The 22177-nt window shown below is 40.4% G+C and overlaps 1 pseudogene; it reads left to right on the plus strand.

Moving 5' to 3' along the window:
- LOC106533802 (gamma-aminobutyric acid receptor subunit gamma-3-like) overlaps positions 1-17599 on the plus strand; it is an 82676-nt pseudogene extending 65077 nt beyond the window's left edge.
- Positions 17600-22177: the final 4578 nt, after the last annotated feature.

Below are 22177 nucleotides of genomic sequence, written 5' to 3' on the forward strand. Positions count from 1 at the left end.
GCCTGGACCTCTGGACAACTAAAGACCCAATCACCTCTATGGACCAGCCTGGACCTCAAGACAACTAAAGACCCAGTCACCTCTATGGACCAGCCTGGACCTCTGGACAACTAAAGACTCCATCACCTCTATGGACCAGCCTGGACCTCAAGACAAAGACCCAATCACCTCTATGGACCAGCCTGGACCTCTGGACAACTAAAGACCCAATCACCTCTATGGACCAGCCTGGACCTCAGGACAACTAAAGACCCAGTCACCTCTATGGACCAGCCTGGACCTCAAGACAACTAAAGACCCAATCACCTCTATGGACCAGCCTGGACCTCTGGACAACTAAAGACCCCATCACCTCTATGGACCAGCCTGGACCTCAAGACAACTAAAGACCCAATCACCTCTATGGAACAGCCTGGACCTCAGGACAACTAAAGACCCAATCACCTCTATGGACCAGCCTGGACTTCTGGACAACTGAAGACTTGATCCCCTCTATGGACCAGCCTAGAACTACGGACAACTAAAGACCCAATCACCTCCATGGACCAGCCTGGACCTCTGTACAGCTAAAGACCCAATCACCTCTATGGACCAGCCTGGACCTCAGGACAACTAAAGACCCAATCACCTCTATGGACCAGCCTGGACTTCTGGACAGCTGAAGACTTGATCACCTATATGGACCAGCCTGGAACTATGGACAACTAAAAAAAGATCATTAGCTCTAAGGGATCTGGAGGAATTTAGTCAGACAGGTCTACAGGAGTCTGTCCATTCATGACCTTACAGCTCATCAATAAAACTTTAAATCGACTCTAAAACAAACAAGGAGAGAGTAAAAGGGAGCAGCACTGGGGGAGAGTTGTTCTGATGTCTTTTTTTGGTTTTAGAAGATGACCTGCTGTGTTCTGAACTAACTGCAGTCCAGAGAGGCCGACCTGTCTAACACTAACAAACACCGAGTTACAATAATCAAGCATGGAGGGAATAAAATGCATCCCAATTGTAATAAACCAAATCATAAACTCATGTTACCACAGTTTTTTCCCCTTCTAAAACATTATCCTTCCAGCATCCAACAGGCTCATAAAATACTAAAAGTCAGCCAGAAGGTTTTCTAAAAAGGCTGAATAAGCTCAAAGCAACAGGAAGTTTGTGTAGTGTAACACAATTAAAGCAGAGAATGAAGGAAGTGCTCCGTCTATCTGATAAAACAGAAAACAAATTACTCAGAGTGGACTCGCTTCAGGCCATAAAGTGGCTCTTCGGTCAGAGGGTACTCCACACTGTGGCCTCTAAAACGTGTGCAAAACACACTTTAATCTGATTAGACTGAAGTCACCACCGGTTGCATCTTAACCTCAATCATGAGCACATTAATCTACCATCAGCATAATTACCATAAACAAACAAGAAGTGTATTAGGCTGCTGCATGTTGATGTGGTGGATAATCTGTTGGAGTGTTTCCCCCAACAAACAAAAACCCTTATCTGTTAGTCGAGACGCATCCAGTCAAAACATATAGACTCAGGTTAAGAACTGCAGTGATCCTCATTTATGTTCTTCAGAGTAAATGTGCTGATGCTGCTTATTATTAACTCTAGTTTCATTGGGCTTTTACAAAACATACAAGAAATAACAGAACTGACCCCGTCCATGCTGATAAGAATAGTTAGCAAATATTTCTTCAGCTGCATTTGCACCTCTCATTGGTGTTTTTATGGAAAAAATTTGTTTTAGGCCCACTGTTACTGGACACGTACAGTGGCCGACATTAGCAAACGTGCAGCAAACGACTAAAACACACAAACACAGAAAACATATTAGAAGTTCACCAGCATACATGTCAAGTTGTACAGATTGTCCGTAAATTACACGGATTTTCCTCCATTTTCCAGGTATATGGACGTATAGGGCAATCTCACAGATTTTATTCAAATCACACGAATTTTTTTCAAAAACTTTAAAATGTCTCAGAGCCTGTAGGAAAAAACAAAACATTAAAGTTAAATAACCATCTCCCAAGCAACCACAGTCTAAAGCTCATGTTGTATTTTAATTCAGTGAGGTGGGGGTGAGCAGATCGATCCAAGTATTTAGAATACTGATGTCAACCTCATGCAGTTTAAATCTTGTAACTCCACACATCCTCACATACAGAACAGAAGTCCAGTTGTTTTGTCTTTGTTCTTTTAATTTTCCATGTCCTGGATGACTGAGAATCCACAGAAATAACATCTGTCTTGGATCGTGTTGATAATTAAATTACTAGAGTGATACTTTAGTTAGTTTTACTTTCAGCACATAGCTTTGGTCTATAAATACACTCCGGTCAGAGGCAGGTCAAAATGTAAACAGAAAACTAAACAAGCATGTCAGGTAATTATTTAATCACTTCTGATTGCACAACAATCAGAATTGCAGTTGTTCTTTTGTTTGTGTGTTTTGGACATTTTCACCTGTCAGGCCACAGTACACAAGTCCTCGAAAACCACAACAACAAACTGTTTGTGGTCCTCTACATTTGATCTTCCTGCCTACTCAGGTGCAGAGGGTCACTTCTGGAGTGACTGAAATTAGCAACAAACTCAAGTCTGGATCTGATCCAACGTGTTGATACCACTGTTAGCATCAAGTGTTGGTGTCTCAGTCATCAGGACATGATGAATCTAGGAAGTTTTAAAAAAGACCTCTGTCCTGTAGCTGAAGACAAGCCGAGTTCTGAGCTTTAAACTGCAGGATGTTGGTATCAGTAATGACATCTGGATCAATCCATATCCTCCTACCTCAATAAGACATGACCGTTGAGAATAAAAACACATTGAAAAACTCCAGTTATGTATCAGATTTAGAACCACAGATAAAAAGGAACTGGGTCAGATTGGAAAATATCAGATTTTTATGTATAAACTGTAAAAAATTCTGTAGCAGAAATCTCCAAAAAGCATAGAGATCACGTAAAAACTGTTAGATATCAAGAGAGCCACCCTTTCCTGCTTATAATGCCAAAATCCAATTGTGGGGATTATGGGGATACTACCAAAAGTCAGAGCAAAATGTTTCAGATGGAACTGTGTGTTTTTTAAGCGAAGAAAAGTTCAGAACAAAAATGGTGCAAAAACTAAAATTAAACCAACCCTAAATGAAAACTAATAATGGTGATTCAATACTTATGCATCGGCACTCTCAACTATAATTTCTTCTGAACAAGGACACTTTATTTTACATGATTATTTGTGTGAATTAGCCATTTCACATGCTCTTATTTTTAACCAGCTCTTGTGCTAAATCTGCCCCAAATTAAAAAAAAAACATGGAGATATCCAACAAAGAATGCGTGTTTGCATCATTTAGCATATTCAATTAACCTTCTAGGTTACAAATCTGTCGTTTATCAAAATGCTCCAGTTGGTCACTAATTACCAGCTAAAACAGACTTTGTTGCATGTTGATAAGAAGGGGTAAAGGCAGAACATCCATCAGGAGTATTTGGGCTGATAAATCATGGAAGGAAGAGGAAAAATTATTCAGCTGACTGGTTACACTAGTCCAGGCACACAGGGGTGCCCAACACCCATCCTGGACGGCCGCCATCCTGCAGGGTTTAGGTTTTTCTTCACTCTTACACACCTGATTTGACTGAAAAAGCTTCTGTAAAACTTGAAAGCCAAGTGAAGGATAGTGGCCCCTCGAGGACTGGATCGGCCCCACTGATAACCTGCCTTTTGTTTATTTTTATTGAGCAGAAAAAAAGGTTCACTGGTGGTATCTTTTTTTTTCTTTGTTCAATGTGTTGCAAACTCAACTTTCTTCGGCTCAATGATGTATTGACATTTAAACTCCCCTTAAGCACCATCTGTCATACAAATAGACTCCAAGCTCACTTCTGTTTGGAGAAGACCATTTTGTCCACTGAGCCACTAAACGTGCACAGAAATTAAATCAAGAACCAACAACAATCAATTATTTCAGTCATCGTTAGACAAGATGAAACCTAAGAACTGCTTTACATTTCCAATTAATTGTAGTTCTGGTGGTAAAAACTAGAAATAAATTAGGCAAAACACAAATTACGACTCGGTGAGGCTGGTCCTAACAGGGTAAAGCAGAGAAATTAACTGTGCAGTCTTGTGACCTGGCTGCAGATCCTTAACTGGTTCTATTTATAGACCCCTCAGTGTACACAGGCTGCGGTCTSGTACACCAGCCATACACCTGGAAAGAAAACTAAAGGTCAACGTCTGACATTCAGAAATGGGTCGTGTTTGTGTCGGGCCTTCTGACCACATCTGTTTACTACTCACTGTATAAAACCTCACTTTGACTTCGAGACTCGTAGAGAAGCAGGTAAAGATGAATGGATTTACCCCTCATCACTTGTACAGTAAAGGTGACTCATACCTCAACAGAGACCAAACTCTGACCGAGAAAGAAAGCCAGAAAATCTGTTTCTCATTTCTTCAATCACACCAACAAGTCTGCAGCATATTTCTACTCTGGAGCTTTTCTCTTCTGTATAACGGCTGTCGATGTTTTGACTGTTTCAGACAGCTTGTATAGACAGGAAATCACTCAGTTGCCATGGTGTCGTGCAGCAACAGTTTTCACCGAATGAACAAAACCAAACAAAACAACAAAAAGAAAAAAGAAAAACACCTCATGACCTCAATTTTAAGACATGCAGAAGATTTTGCAGTGAACTGGGTCTTGAAAATCTCCAGTACCAGGACTGGAGTGTTGTTCATTTACCTGGTGGAGAGCTTAATGTAATGAGTGTTGTGTGTGTGTGTGTGTGTGGGGGGGGGGGGGGGGGGGGGCTGAAGGAAAGTCTAGACGAGAAGAGGTGGCTTGAAATAGAAAAGGAGCAACTCGTCTCTATGGAAACCAAAACAGTGGCATGAAAGAGAGGAAGAGGATGAAAGAACGAGGAGACAGGAGGAAGAGGAATGTTGGAGACGTGGCACGAAGAGAAAGGAAGGAAGGATGAGAGGGAAGCACAGGAGAATGATGCGAGTGTCACYGTGGTAAATATCAGTGCCCTCATCATGCCTTACCATCACTACTTTCATCTCTTCTCAAAGATTTCATTTAACCAAACAAAAGCTGCATCCTCTTCAGAGATGATGTGGAATCGTTTCTCCAGCAGGTGACAGACAATTAGAACTTTTCTCTGATTACAATTGATACAGATGTGTGTAATTACTGGGATAAAAATCAAGTCATTCTCATAATTTTACACCCAGTTTATTGAATCTATTAAACTAACAGTTATAATAGTAATCATAACTGTAGGCTACAGTGACATCTAGTGGTAAAAGTTGCAAACTGCAACAAACTAAGGCTAAGTTCTCCCGATCAAAGTCTTTCATATGTGGTACTAAATCAGATCTGGTGATGGGCATGGGTCCACTAATCATCTAATAGTGGAACTTATTTTTCATTTAGCGTATTAGCTTTTTTACCAACTTTGAAAACTGTTAGCTGACACGTTATCTTCTGCTAAATTAGGTTTTGCCAACTTTAAGTATGCTAACTAGCACAAATATAAAAGTAGGTAGGTAGTAGGGCTGGGCGTCATAGACAAAAAAATCTCCAATTTTTTTTCATTTGCTGATATTGATAATCTGACGACATCTTTCTTTATTTCTTTAATAAAATAAAATATGCTGTCAAACCCTGCTAGCTTACTAGGACATCTATGGATATGATAAACTATAAAAACATTTGAAACACGGTCTCCTAGAGAACATGGAGATGTTCTCCAGAATGACGAGGAGGGGGTAAACGTTTATGTTCATCAGTGAACAAATCTGACTCACAGCCTGCGTGCGCTGCGGCACACTCCCATGGGAGCGGTCACAGCTTGGTTCGGTTCGGGCTCAGTTTGTGCTTTGGGTAGCATGGAATGCGTGCATCCTCACCAGCGATGGCGGTGTTTAATGCTTGGCGTTTATGTAATTATAGTATTCTCCATGTGGCAGAACACTATAACTTATGAAATGTTGTAGAATAGGAGAGCAAAGTCACGACAAACTGTTTGAATGTTGCACGTCGCGCGCAGCCTTTGCACAAGGAGCTTGGTCACACATGCAAAGTTGGACCTATCTGTTGGATAATGGCACTATGAGCACAAATATTTCGTATAAAGTTTGGTTTTAGAGACCAAAGTTCCAGGAGTGAAGTGAGGGGGGAGAGGTTTACTCACTCAGGACTGCTGCTCCTGCTGACCCGCCCGGCTCTGCTCTCACTGGATGAAAGTGGTCTGGAGTTTGTTTGGTTTGTTGACAGTAGCATCCCAGTTGGAGCAGACTGGGTGGCTTTAACAAGACCGCAACAGAAAACAACCAGAGTTTCCCTGCCCTTACAAATGACMGAAATCCGTCCTGGCCACGTTCAAAGTTATGAAAATTTGTTGTGGTGATGGAGAACTTTTAAGCCCTATGGTTTTGGCTGCCGCGAGTCCAAGACTGAATTCTGCCCGCTGTTTAGTTCAGTTGCTACCAACCCCAATAACGTGACTGCATCCTGCCTGCTGAGTGGTTTCTGTGGCAAATATTCCACGAACGGGGACTTATGCCTCTGTTTTCACKGCCGTTTTTGTTTTTTCGAAACAGTATGAATACTCGATTATGTGAAATTGCATATCMTCAAAGCAACATGGACGATAATATCATCTGCGATAAATATCGCCCAACTCTATGTATAGAGAAGTATTTTTCTCTATATCTGCCACAGGTAAAGCAAGTCTTGCMCTGCTTCAGGGTCATGGACTGTTAGTCCACTTTAAATTAGAATGTCAACAACTACGCTAAAACGGTCAGGTCGGAGCATTAAGACCAACAGTGGAAACACAGCTAAAGTCATACTAGATGTTGCTCAACTATAAAAGCTAAAATAGCAGCAACTTTGGTTGTGATAAAGGAAAACTACATATAAACTGTATAAAATGGTTAAATGTGAAAACAGCAACAATGAAAAAGCTAAAAAAAATGTTTGACTGGTTTGCTTTGGTCTTGGCTTCGTTTGGACTAGCTGTTAGCTCATCAGCTCTGACAGAACCATTTCAATTCAACCTCAAAATAAAATTACAACACCAAAATCTTTCACAGGAAATGCACTCTAACCTCCTGCCAAAAAAACAGATCACAAAAACACTATTTCACTAACTGTTGCCATTAAATAAACTCAACTTTGAAACGTTTCGTTGCTGAAAATATCTTTTTATTTTCAGTCCAGGGGTGTAGACTTTTGTTTGCATCAAGCCAAAGCAGCCTGATGGGATTCTTCCACATTGGTGTTGGCAAAGTGAAAAGTGGCAGAAAGTACCTACAGCCTGCTTGTGTCAGTGACAAGTTTTGAAAAATACTTTGAATATGTGCAGCCACCAAGCTGCTTCAGACGCTAAACATTCAGTTTGTTGGATCAAAACCCGGCAAAAAGACGACTGACAGAACCGAAAACCTGCTGGTTGTCAAACTAAAGACAAGCCTGAGATCTGGGGAAATCCAGAGCTGACAAGCAGAACTACAAAAAATGTTTTGGAAACAGCAGGTTCTGGCTGCTACAGAGAATATTCCTACATTTCATCCACTCAGTGCAGTCGAGCAAGAGCTGATGGAGGCAAACACAAGCCTTGAGAATTTTATTTTTTACAAGAAGCCACGAAGTCCAAGAATATCCAGCTCACAGTAATGGGATCGAGTCACACTGCAGCTAAAGATTCAAAAGCTCCATGAAGCGTCGGACCAAAGCTGCTAACAGGTTCATTTTAACAAAGAGGATCAACCAGCAGTAACCTGAGCAGCCCAACTGAACGACAACAAGCAAGAGAAACAACATGCATCTAAAGAGCGAGACAGTCCTCTGACCTGATGGACACATGGACCAATAGAGTTACAGCCCAAAGCTTTTAGCTTTTATTCAGAGTTACTCATGATTTTACTAAAGATCATTCCATAAAGAGCACTGATTAGTCTCTATAGACTGATTTCTACATAAAAGCTTTATAGTGAGATCTAATGGAGTGCTGAATGGGTAAATGAGGGCACAGATTGTAGTGTAAAACAACTTGAGTATCTAGGTTGGATAGAAAGGCGCTATACCATTTACCTTATTTATTCCCGTAGGATACGAGACATTTAACTCCAAAAAATATTCATGAAGAGGAGGGGGTAGTATTATACACGGGAGTACATTTTGACTGACTTTTTTAATGTACAACCACAATAAGTTCCAATATTTCCTCGTATATAACTGAAAATTTCCCCCTCCCTCCCGTTGTAAGTCACGCACAGTGAAGCGAACAAAGTAGTTTACTCACCAGAGTCAGAAGAGGAATAACTTGTTTTCTTTTTCTTGTTAATCGTGGCAATGTAAAAAAAATGGTTTGGACTTTAGTTGCATGTTCTAATAAATACATCTTAATAATTTACCAACCAGCCTCTGGTCTGATTGTTTTTTCCGTGACACACGTAACCGGAAACTTCTGCTGCACGCTCTCTGCAGCTCTGCAACAAAACACGCCCACACAAGTGTGTCTCCCTAAATAATGTGTCACCTCAAGAGGGTGCACCGCAAAGGCTGAAAAATCCTAAAGTCTGTCTGACATGAGTGGTGGCTTATAATATGATTAGATTTTTTATGCTTTTACAGCTAAAAAATAATGATCGTATTATACATGAATAAATATGAAGAATAGGGTAGCATGAAAGAGCAACTTCTTATAACGATCCAGGCTAATTTCAATAATGATCTTTGACAGTGCTCRGAGTCATGAGACAAAATGAAAGCAAAGATTATAARMCTTTTTGGGAAGCTCCAAAGATCTRSTCTCTAGTTTTTAAAGACAGGTRGGATAAGCAGAAAGCACCAAGTTCTGATCAGCTCCAAGCCCAAATGGTAAGACAAGAATGGATGACTCTCAATCAAGATTCGGACCAGAGGTTTGGTTATTACAGGAGTTATGAAAGCTCAACACTSTAATTGTTAACTCTTTCCATAAATACAGTGAGTCAAAAGTCTCAGGACAACCATTCATTTCTGAAAGAGGAGGAAATGAAATATCTGAATAGTTCAGCAAGTAATGGGTGAGGGGGATRTATTTTCCAYAACATGGCCACCATCTTGAAAGTCACCATACTGGATCAAGGGTAAATTATTTCCAACAGGGAATGTGGTTCTTTGTRAAGTTTTGAACCACAAGAGAGGTCTTCTTTGATATGCTACATGACCCCTTTCCCATTGGGAATAAATGAACCTCAATCCAATATGGTGGCTTTCAAGAAGGCGGGCCACGTTCTGGACACAGTCCAAAAGACAAAACAAAACCTGAACGTGTTGACACCACCAACCATTTGCTTCACCACCAAGGGTTTTGGGAAATGAAAAATAATTAACAGCGGAACTGAGCTCAGTGCCAAGAACTAGAACAAAAAGCTTCAGTAAGCCAAAGTTCATTTGATAATTGAAGGTCCACAAGGTAAACATCAAGAAAAGTGTCGGTAGTGCCATGTTTACATACCGTACAACCTCGGTACACCAGTAATTCTGCTAATGTGAAACATCTAGATTAGCTTTACAGTTCTGGGGTAGCTCAGAAGTGGACTTTTGCCTTTTTAATGTAAGGAAAGAGCTAACTGATAACTCACAGTGGGTGTTCAGTAAAAGGAGGAATTTAAAATCTGTCAGTATATAAAAAGACACTCATATGSTTCAACTCTTTATACGTGCAGTGAGTTTTTATTTCCTCCTCTAACGAAACCATTGCTTTTTCAGGTATCACCACAGTGCTGACTATGACCACCCTGAGTACCGTGGCCAGGAACTCACTGCCCAGAGTGTCCTACGTGACCGCCATGGACCTGTTCGTCACCGTCTGCTTCCTGTTCGTTTTTGCCGCCATGATCGAGTACGCTATGCTGAACTATTACTCCTACAGTATACGCAGAGCTCCCCCCAGGATGCAGAGGATGGTAAGCCTAAAAGAGCAATCAGTTTTTTTAAAAGGATTTTTAGTTCCTGTTGAGTCTGGATCTCATGTTGCTGCGACTGTTGAGTACAGAATTGAAAGCAAATACACCACTGTTCATGTAGAATCTCCCTGAAATGGTACTTTCAATGTGTTTGCACACTTGTAGATAAACTGTGATGTTAGCACAATATTCTGCAAGTCATTTAATCACAAAGAGTCTTAATTAGGACTTAGTTTAATCATGATTATTTTGTCTTTTTGTTATCTAATCAGTCACAGTTTGGTTTCACACAACCTCCAACTCTGTCACTTTTGGAAGCTAAACTGAGAAGAGCCGAAGATGGGTTTCAGACACCCTCTTGAAAGATTGAGTGTATTTTGCCTGAAACATATTTCAATTGCAAAATATTTCCTTAAATTCTAAATTCAAGCGACACGAGTGGGAGGCCTAGTGGGTCAGGCAAGAAAATTAAGAGCTACCACGAGCATTGAGCATTTTAGAAACATCCCAATGAGAAACATTGATGACAATGAGGAAAACACTTTAAAGACAAAAACTAAATGACCACTAATACAAACCTGCTGGGGCTAGACGATATGTAAAATTTGTTAGTGTGAGCACAATCACAAAAATCTGCCCACCAATAAAYCATTCAAACAGGTAGGGCTGGGTTAAAATATCAATTTAATCAATCTGGATCGATTTTCGTTCAAATTTGGGAAAATCAAATCATAAGTCACGAGATTGATTTTTCCCCATGGGTGTTGTGTGCGATGAAGCTGCGCGGTTCCGTGTTGTGTGTCACTCCTGGCTTGCCATAGATTTACATCTGGTTGATGTTCAGCGCTAATGTTACAGTAGCTCCCAACAGCAAGTTGTCTGYGGCAAAACAAAAGAAACGAAGGAATCACTAACATTACCAGCTGCCATGAGGAAGTTCGGCTTAAAGAGAACTGTAGTCTTGAGAGACTAGCTATGTTTACATGCGCAAACCTCTTTGATCAGATTGAAATGTATTCTGATTAAATAATCCAAATGTTTCATTAACATGCACATAATCCGATCATGATGAGTGTTTACATGCACCAGGCTTTTATTCAAAATAGAAGCACTGACATTCACAGAGTTGTTAGCTTTCCCTAAAAAACACAGAAGAAGAAGTTCTACTTCTGTGATGAACATAAACAAATGTCTTCTGAGCTCCTAGAATGGACCTGCAACAGGTTTTAATAACGGTGGAGACATTACTGCACTCCCTGGTTGCGCTGCAGGTGACGCACAGATTTTTTTTTTTTTTGGGGCAAAGCAACACATGCTGCTTGTCTTTCTACTTTATTGAATGAGAAAACGTGAGGAAAAGTTCTGTGCTGCTGGAAACTACAGCGCTGCTGTCCCCTTCACAAAAGAGCAGAAACCGCTGGATGAAAGTCAGCAGACATGCGCAGTCAGATCAGTTTTCAACAATCAGAATAAAAAGATCAGATTAAGTGTTTACATGCACGCTGTTCAGATTATCAATTGGCATAAACCACCTCTCTCATTCCGATTACAAATTCATTRGGATCGAGCTGAATTGGGTCAGAATAATCCGAATGGGGTTTTTACATGACACATTTTTATTCCGAATGGCCGTTTAATCCGATTACTTATGTCCATGTAAACGTAGCTAGTGTCTCTCGGCTGGTCTTTCTCCTAGAAGAGCTGGAAGAGGTGTCTGTGCAAAGAGAGGTGTGGACCTCCTTCACCAAGCTGCTGCCCCCAAGACCTGACTCTGGACCAAGAGGAAGAGGAAGGACAGTTTTCATACTGTGCCACAACAGCTGCAAAATAATTAAACCAGCAGCAACTAAGGCCCCTGACAAGGAAACATTAACACTACAATAACAATCATAAGTACAGAGAGACACAACGGCAATAAACTGTATTCTGTGTTTGAGGTAATAAAGGTGGGTTGTCACCATTTCAATATTAAACAGACAAACAACCAATTAACTGAGGCGGTTTGGTTGAATCACATGACATTTCTGCGGTGCCATGGCAACCTCCAGGGAGCRGTCAACGTTTCTCGTGACTCATAAAACCAGAGCTGGTGCCACAGACCAGACCTGGCTGTCCACCAACGAAAACAAAAAGCAAAAACAACCGATTGGCTCGTCATCGTCGCGGTGCCGCGTGTTGTTTAAAAGCATTCATTTGAACCAGAATGTGTCCGGTGCAGCTGTCCCCTGCTCACACTGGATCCATCTTTTATTAAGATGTCTAAACAAGTCAATCAAGCTCTTCAGTGCAGCTGACAGATAGAAGCCATGTATAAAGAATCTGGTGAAACATCTCATTTCCAGCTATCGCCCCTGAGCAGAGAGCTGGATGTTACGTGTGGGCGTTCAAGGCTCTACCTGCAGCGGGGCGTCTTAATGGCAGCGGCACACATCTACCAAAAACTCGGTTAATGCCGCTGTCATTTCCTCTCCTCCCCAGATCCACCCTCCTCTCCCTGTTCATTATTTTCTCCTTGTGTGGAGGAGTTCTGCTCAAAATGTGTCTCAGCGGCTAAAAAGACTGTCAGCTCAGGCTGAACAATTAAGTCATGTTACATTCAGTCCCCACCTCTGCTTTTCAGGCTCTCGGCTGTATTATTTTTTTTATTTTTTTATTTTTTTTTTGCAGAGCCTGTCTGTCTCTCTGCAGGGAAAGCCTTCATCTCCACCCTTGCAGCCTCCTTTAAACTGCCCACTCACTCACTCCTCTCACGTCTGACACTCTTCCCTTAATGGAGACGTAAATAACTGGAGGATTTCTTTGAAATTTTACCCTCATTATGGATTAGATCACATGATAAATGTCTRGAGGGATACTTTTAAAGAAGTGACTTTTCTTTCTGTTATATAAGATGGTGTGAGGGATCCCATGGCCTTGTTTATACGAGACCAGAGTCTAAAAATGCTCACTCATTCACAGATCATGCAGTGTCTGCATGAGCACAGTTACATCTGAATTAGTAAATGAACTAAAGTTCCTTTGGACCTAGGATGTTTGTTGGTTTTGCTCCTACATTCTCAAACACAAAAAACACTCTGCTGTCTGTAATTTATTGTGATTTTTTCTAGCTATAGTCGCCTGTGTTCCGCCTGTTTGCTCATGCACGCTTTCACACCTATAGAGATCTTAATCCCCTTCTTGGGGGGGAGGGGGGGGGTCATTTAAAATTTCCACTCTGAGACCTGGTTTCAACAAGTGCCGGTGCCTGATCACCAGTGACGTGTAAACAAGCGGCTGGCTCGCAACAAAAATGTGGTTTCACTGAAAACCAGCTCTGTGCAAACAAGACCGTAGTTAATATCTCACCTGATGTAGACAATGATCTCTATTTCGAGAGGAATTCTCTTGAAGGAATAAAACTAACTTATTTAGAGCAACGATACATTCCTTTAAAAACAAATATAATTTGATTTTTTTTTCCTGGCAGATTGAACGGTGTTGCTATGGGGTGGATGTTTGAGTCTTTCCATAAATAGTTTCCAAAATATGCACTACTAGCAATAAAACTGAGTGATAACAAAAAGGGAGGATATTAAATCTTTCTTWAAAAATATAAACTAATATCTGGTCAGAATAATTTGAGCACGTTTTCCTTTTTAAAGCTATTTTTCCAACACCAGATCATCCTGATATGAGCTGTTCTACAGATTAATTTATCTCAAAATGAAAATGAGTCAGAATCTTATAAACATAATCTGATGAGGATTTCTTGATGTCATTTTAAAGAGGAAACCTCAAACCATATTTGGATATCAGGTTTTCTTAGCTGGTTTTGAAAATAGCTTCTCTAGCATGTAGAAAGTAGAAAGTAGTGAAGAAAGTAGCAAAAATTTAGGAGCTTTTTCTGCTCAGAAAAGAGTTTTGAAAAATAGTTTTTAGGATTAAATTTTGGACATCACAATTAGCATAGTGACACGAATGTTTGGTTAATTAAAGTGTCTGTTCCCCTAATTGCTCCAGGCCCCAGAAAACAGTAACAATGTATGAAGTATTTAAGTATAAGCATGTTTTTATTCATGAAATACAGTTTTGTAACTGTTGCATTTAGTTTACTTTATTTTCAAACAAATGAAAATATATCCCCCGACATTCTCCTTCCACTATTTACTATGGAATATTTTCTCTAATACTTATCAATACACAATATGGTAAATGGACTGAACTAATATAGCACTTTATCAAGCCCCATGGGGACCCCAAAGCACTTTACAGCATAGTCATTCACCCGTTCACAAATTGATGATGGTATAAGCCAGGGATTCCCAAACTTTTCCATGCCAAGGCCCCCCAAACTATTTTAGCTTCTGGCTGGGGACCCCCTTGCAAGTTGACAATAAAATACATCAAAATATGTAAAGAAACTTCAACTTTTTAGAATGTTTTTTTCTCACTTTTATTCACTATTGAGTAGCTGTAAAGCTATACTTAACGTATGCTGCCTCAAACTTCCTGATTTTACTTGGCCAGGAGTTTTTCACACAGTGTCCTCCATAGGCCGCTATGGAGGACACTTTGTAGATTTGCTTGTATGTATTTACAGATTTGTAGTGATGACATTTTGAACAGTTTGTTTACTTTCTGATTCAAGTGTTTGACGTTTGAACTGTGTTTGGTGGGTGTAAAAATAGTTTCCATAAGCGTTTAGCCAAGATTTTTAGGTTTATTTTGAAACCAAACACGTCCAGGTTCAGCTGACAGATCTGAAGTTAGAAGACGTTAAAATAAATAGAAAACCATCCAGCTTTCTGAGGCTCACCTAGTGCCCCCTGGTGGCCTCCCAAGGGGCCGTGGCCACCACTTTGGGAATTCCTGGTTTAAGCTACACTGTAGCCACAGCTGCCCTGGGGCACACTGAAAGAGGCAGGGCTGCCATGCACTGTCAGACCCTCTGACCACCATCAGTAGCCAAAGCAGGTGAAGTGTGATGGATGGAACTGGGCATCAGACTAGCAACCCTCTGGTTACAGGATGGCTGTGTCCAAAACGACAGGCCGGGTCCTCCGGAGGACCCAGACTACWCGGTCTCGGCGGGCCGGGTCCTTGGTAGACCGGGAAGACCGGAAAAAAAGAGGCTGTGAATTTGGACGGTCTAGCCTCCCCTCCTTGCCCCGGCATACGTCTCGTCACCTAGCAACTGTGACGACGCTAAACAAGCAAACTTAAATCAAAACTAGAAAAATATCAATATATTAGCATTATTAATATCACAAAACTATAAAATTAACTTAAAAGTATCATTTGAAGAACTAATTGACCTGCTGTAGGTTCATGTTTATTTCGCYTTTTTTATGACGAAAAAACAATATTTAAAAACATGTCCATACAAATGATAAAAGTATTAGAATTACAACCGCTAATTTTTTWAAATTTTTATATCACCATATTTTTATTTAAAATGTATTCTTTTCTCTCGCTTCATCCGCCATTACTAGCATAAAAAAAAAATCTCCGGTCGGGCCGCAATGCATTATGGGATACGCTGGGCCGGGAAGGATCCATTGGACCTGTCCTTCGATTCGGGCCAAAGGAAGGACGTATTTGTCGGCCACATCGGAGGAGTCTTGGCAGGCGCTGTGACGTATGCGGCCGACAAATTCGACCTTCGGAGGACCCGTCCTGCCGTTTTGGACACAGCTGATGACTCCCCTAACCACTCCATCACAGCCACCCCATAAAATATCCTTTATATSTAAACAAACTAAGGACATGTCCACACAGAAATACTACTTTTCTGAAGAAATCTTTATTTGTTTATTAAAAAATATTCTTGTAAACGCATCCGAACAAAATCAGAAGGAGAACCAACACACTGCAGTACCATGCCAGGCCTGCGAGTAGCGATGTAGGGCAAACATACATAAGAAACAGGAAACAAGACATGGAGGATGTGCTCACAACAAGAAGATGAAGTTGAAAATGGTAATTACGAAGAAAAAAGTGAATCATTTTGATAGACTGCCAAGACTGACAARGAAGTAGAACATTATAGTTTTTTAAAGGGTTGTGTTTGTGCTGTCCACACAAAAACACAAGGGATGTTTTAAGTTTTTTAACTCTGGAATGGTTCATACATAGTTTTAGGACTCTTTAAATATMTTTGTGTGAGGCTGAAATAAAAAAAAGAAAGAAAACACTGTTCCTGTGTGGATGCAATCTTAAATCAAAACAACTAAAAAGTGTAAATCCAATCCATTGCATTTACTGTGTTTCTGTTTTACGTTGCAGGCCTACTCATCTCTGAACATGGGCCGCACCCCTCGGCCCATGATGCCAATGGGCAATTCTTTGTTCTGGCACGACTACGACGACAACTGCCTGTACGAGTGCCTGGACGGCAAAGACTGCAAGAGCTTCTTCTGCTGCTATGAAGAGTGCAAAGAGGGCGGCTGGAGGAAAGGACGGATTCACGTCAACATCCGGGAGCTGGATTCCTACTCCCGGGTGTTCTTCCCCACCTCCTTCTTGTTGTTCAACATCGTCTACTGGGTCAGCTACCTCTACCTCTAGTCTTCTCAGGCCCTGACCCATGGGCTCTGGCAAGACAGCTCAACGTTTCGCACCATGGCCGGCGATTTGACGTCTACACCGAGTGTAGGGGAGGAGCTAGATCGGGTTGATGYGGTTTTTAGGGGCCATGAGACTTTGAGCACTGGCCTTTCAGAGACTAAATTTCTGATGTGGAATAACGAGCCGCCAGTGTTTTACCTTAAAAGGACATGACTCATCTGAGGAGCCAAACCATGGCTCTGGAAACATTAGGGGACAGGGAATCTCGGGCGTCGAGACGGCGAAGCACCCACAGTGCCTTCTTCAGAAATGGGTGCAACGACAAAAATATTAAAATAAGGGACGCAGCTTTGGAATCCCCCCTTGGTTATCTTTTCTTAATTCATCCGTCACGACGCCACATGCCAAGCCGTTTATCCTTTGAAACGAACCCGCACTGCACTTTTCACGTCTGGAGATCATTAAAGCGAAACGTTTGATTTTGTAGCTTATTAGTTTTAGTTATTCATAGAACTCCTTTGCCTTTTTAAAAAGAAACAACTACCTTTTCCTGCTCTCTTGTTATTATTAGAATTAGTTGTGCTTTAGTCACGATTCAGCTACCTTAATTGTTGAATTTGTGTTAGCGTCGGGGGGGCAAATTTTTGTTTGTTTGATCTTTTACAACCAGGTGAAACAGTTTACAACGTACGCCACGAAAATTTGGGTACTTTCAACAAATGCTGGGCTGCATTCTTACATATTAAWCAAAAACTAAACATGCAAAGCTTATCTCTGAGATTATTTGATGTGATTCAGAACATAAACATATTAGCTTTAGCAGTGCTGTAAGAAATTCCTAAAGATATACCTGTACTCTTGATTATTTAGATGTTTAAGGAGTTCCAGTATTATCTGTGGATTTATCCAGTTTCTCAGACTTGGTTGTTATTTCCTTAACATATTTTATTTTGTTCACCAGGGTCTTTAATTTTCTAAAACTACCTTGTTGTATATTTTAGCTGTAACTTGCAGCAGTAATCAGGTATACTGATTAGTCCGTTTAACTTAATAAAATCTCTAGAGTAGAGTTTGAAATTTGCTCCAAAAGGAATATTTGTTTTTTTGTCGGATGGGACTTGAGAGGTTTTGTTAAAAGGAATTCTAACAGACAGGATAAGTTTTTTAAATTATTTAAAACACTAACCTCACACACGACAATCAAGGGGATTATGTTCCGTTACTATAGCATCACTTTAATTACTTTACTGGGATTTTGTTGCTGTTTTTTCAAAGGTTGGGGCTGTTTTGTATTTAAGAATTGAATCTTTCTTATGAGATTTAGTTGAGAATATTGAGAAAACTTTAATGTGTGTGCAGGAAACTGAAAAGCTCTGTCTTGGAAGGTTCTTGTGTGTTTTTGGGATTATTTACTGAGGAAGTAYAAATTGACAATTAGAACACTACAAGGTCAAGAAGGTCTACAAAGGACTCTTTTGATCATTTAACCATAAAAATGCTCCCAAACAGATTTTTTTTCTGTAATCAACTGGGTTACTACCAAAAGAATTTAATTCAGTGTACCAGTGGTGGGCATGGTTCTGTTAATCAGCTAGCACCTAATAGCGGAACTAACTTTTCATTTAAAACCGTTAGCAGATCGATTAGCGTTCGCTAAATTAAGGTTATGACAACTTTAAATTTGCTAACAACTAACTAACAAGCTAACATAAACAGGTTTGTGTCAGTCCCAACAGTGTTTAGCTACAAGGTGAAAGTGTTTTCTTAGTGGCTAGCGATTAACTGCTATTTTTATCTTTTGCTAATTTTTTATTGTTTAGCATTAGCTTCTGTTAATTAAAATTGTTTGTTTATTTTTACATGTTTAACATTAGAAAAGCTACAATTTTAGCTAACGCTGTGCAGTGGAGGAGCCAGATTTTTTTATAGGCCTGGTAAGACTGGGACCACTGGTCATTCAAGGGTGGCTCAGAAAATTACCCTTTTTTTACCTACAAGGAAATTTGCTGAGGATRTAATTGTGTTTCTTGTTCATTCTTTTATTTATTTATGAGCAGTAACTACCATGTAGAATTATATCGTAAGATATTTGAGCAGTACAGTGTAAACAAACATTCTGCYTATAAAAATAGCTTCGCCAAAACTGCCAAAATGATGGTTGGGATGGCCAAATTTTTCTGTGATGGCTATGTCCACACCCTGGCTCTGCCCCTGTACCTGTGCCCACCACTACAGTGTAAAACACAGTAATGTTTGAGTACTCAACAATAATTGATGACACTGACTGAAGATGATGAATTAGCGGTGCCGTACGATGATAATTTGTAATGATGTTAAGTCAAGGCTCTTGTTACAAAATCTGTAAAATATATTGTTGATTTAACGTTCATCTCAAATTTATGTCATCACAAAAAAGGCCATAAAAATCGCAAATAATATCTGTAGTTTTTGTGAAACTGCGTGGGTTTTCGCAAAAATTCATTTGTCAAAAAGAAAAAATAAGTAAGTCCTCTGGATGGGTTCTTCTTTAGTGAAACATTTCGTCTCTCATCCAAGAGACTTCTTCTGTCTTGGTTATAACCAACACAAAGAGGGAAAAAACAAAAACAAGGGGACGTTGAGCCCCGCCTGCATTCACTACATACACACGACACATAAGAACCACAGCATCCAAACCTATAAGTCAGGTGATGGGACACATGACCCTCTATGAATAATAGAACTAATCAGGCCTATTGTTAGGTGATGACCCTCTTTTGCATGTGACTGACCTCTTTGTCCACCATGTGGAGACAGTGCTTATAAGGCTGAGTTCTCCTGAAACTCTCAGACTGAAGAAGTCTCCTGGAGGAGAGACGAAACGTTTCACTAAAGAAGAACCCATCCAGAGGACCTACTTATTTTTTCTTTTTGATTTTCTTTACCTGCATTACTGAGATGCATCAGTGCAATTATTCATTAGATTTGAAGGGAAAAATCCACAAATTAATGAGGCCGCAAACTCTTAACCGTAACTTTGCAGGGGTTTGACTGTCTTTACTGAACTACAGCCATGTTGTTTGATACAGAGCTTTGTCCAAGTCCAGCTAGCCGTTCCCCAGTGTTGCATCAGAATAACCTAGTCCAAGTTTTGCTTCTCATATCTTGAAAGTACAGCTAGCTTTGTAGCTTATAGGGTCCAGTCTTATGCTGGTTGTGACACTTCACTAGGATAATTTGTAGTCACATTGGGGTACGTTTGAGCAGATTTTTTTTAGTTTGCATGTAGGGTTTTCATGGAATAAAAGAAAGCGCCTAGAGCAGGTTTTCAGTCTAAACCAGAGGTTGAGATATAATTTAATAAGCCAACCAAAACAATGGTCTCTGATAAACACAAAGTGATGTAATATTGCCTTTGTGTTGGACACCCTGAGGACGAAAACAAGTTTTGACATTCAGAGTGATGTTATCACTTCCACAAACCTCAAACTAAAAGATTTAACCCAACTGTGGCTACAGTTGGTAAATGTTAAGTGGCTTGAACTTGTGTAGCGCTTTATCAAGTCCCTACAGACTCCAAAGCGCTTCACACTGCAGCCTACACTACTTCACCCATTCACACACACTGATGGTGGTAAGCTACGTGTTAGCCACAGCTGCCCTGCCCTGACAGAGGCGAGGCTGCCATGATGCGCCTCTGACCACCAGGCAGATTAAGTGTCCTGCCCAAGGACACAACAACAAACTGATGGATCCGGGGATCGTACCGGCAACACCCCTGGTTACAGAAAGTCTCCCCTAACCACTCGTCCACGCTGGCCCAATTGTTATTCAGGACTTTTCATTTTAAAAAAAGCACACCAGGAATTGGCATCAAATGAGAAAATAAGAACTAAAAGCCACTGAAACCCCAAAGCAGACGTTTAAGACCATAAGAACTGTGTTTTGAATTGAAGCCAAACCATCTACTTTTCAAAAATTTGACCCTTGATGGAAATAACCCCTCTTTCTCGTATTTCCTTGATAAAAATGGAAAGAAATTTCCAATGTAAGACACTAAAAAAACATCCTCCTGTGGCTAAATGGAAATGATTGGAGGGGCAATGTTAAAAAAATGGATGCTTTCTGTTGACTTCTTGATGGAGTCCCTCATCTCGTCCTCAGACATGTAAAATTAATGCTGTATATGTGCAAACATACAGATTGGGGGTGGGAYTGCGTTAAGGACAAACAGTACCAACGGGTTTGTTTTTTAAACCATTTTYTTTACTGTTTTATGGCAATGTTTTGCGATCGTTTGGCTTTGTAGAACAATCAACCCCCAACAAACTCACTAATATTTGTATGTTCTGAGAGACGGTTTTACGTGAGGTGTATCTAATAAATGTTTTTATTTTCATACAGTTATGGAATGTACGTCAGGCCAGTAACAAGGCTGGAGTCGATCTGGTTCCTGTTCAGTCAGCTCAAGCAGAGAAATTGGAGTTTATTTTTAGGGGGGGGGTCTTACATATTCATGAAGCCTTGAGACACATTTGTCTGGAGGTTTGTAATCAAAAACTAAGATCGCCTTGAAGAAGAGCAGCAACGCTGTGGGCTGTTATTTATCCTGATTTACAAATAAGCCTGTATTTAAATTTATCAGTCTCCAGAACCGACTGAACTGACCAGATCTGGAACACTGCAGTAAACTCTCCACACCTCTGATATTTCTACACTTTATAAGTGTCTTAGTCTGATGAGATGCTTCTATAAAACTAAAATATCACTATTTTCTACGTCTCGGTAAATTCACCCGTGTGTTTCAACCGACTGGGCCCTGTTTTCACCAGAAACAGACTGCTAATCCAAGATCAGCACCAACAAAGACCCTCAAGAGGCTCTTTTCCCGGAGACCTCATCACCCTCATTAAAGCTGCTGGTTTGAGAGGCGCTCAGCCAGACCCAACAGAGGTGTCGGGAAATTATGTATCACTTTGAMTTTTTAATCTTTTTTTTTCTTCCTGAAAAGCAACTTTGTGGTGATTATCTGTGGGCTCTCCTGAGAGAACTAACAAAAAAGATAATCAACACCACTGGTTCTGGTCTTGGATCAGCACTAAAAAAGAGAGTACTTTATTAAAAACAGGGTCCTGATTGAAATTAGGCATCTTTTTCTATTGTGTGGTATATTGCTTATATAAATAAATAACGTTTTCGTCAAGTGCTACGGTGAAGTTCTCTTTTTCTGCAAGAATGAGAGTGAGCGTGTGGTCTGCGAATATTGTTACTTAATAACAGATGGTCAGTTTTCATTAATGAAATAAAAACTGGAATAGTAAAAAATATACCTTTTAAACTGTAAAAATACACAACAAGAGCTAATAATTCTTACAGCAGTTGATTTTCTTCTAGATTGTTAGATTTGGTTAGGCTTCGTATTTCCCAAGAATCATCCAATCAATTTTTTTCCTGCGCAACAAAAAAATGCACAGACAGGAAATGTGAACTGCCAGAGGGAGCATCAGCACAAAATGAGCTGTTCAGTCATTTAGTGAAGACTGTCTTCTGAAAGAACCAAGTCCCTCCAGAGTGTCCTGGGTCTTCCTCAGATCCCTTTCCAGTTGGCCATGTCCAGAACACCTCACAAGTGAGCCATCAAGAGGCCATCACCACCAGAAGAACCACCTCAACTGACCAC

Source organism: Austrofundulus limnaeus, unplaced genomic scaffold, assembly GCF_001266775.1.
Source record: "Austrofundulus limnaeus strain Quisiro unplaced genomic scaffold, Austrofundulus_limnaeus-1.0 Scaffold1023, whole genome shotgun sequence".
Lineage (NCBI taxonomy): Eukaryota > Metazoa > Chordata > Actinopteri > Cyprinodontiformes > Rivulidae > Austrofundulus > Austrofundulus limnaeus.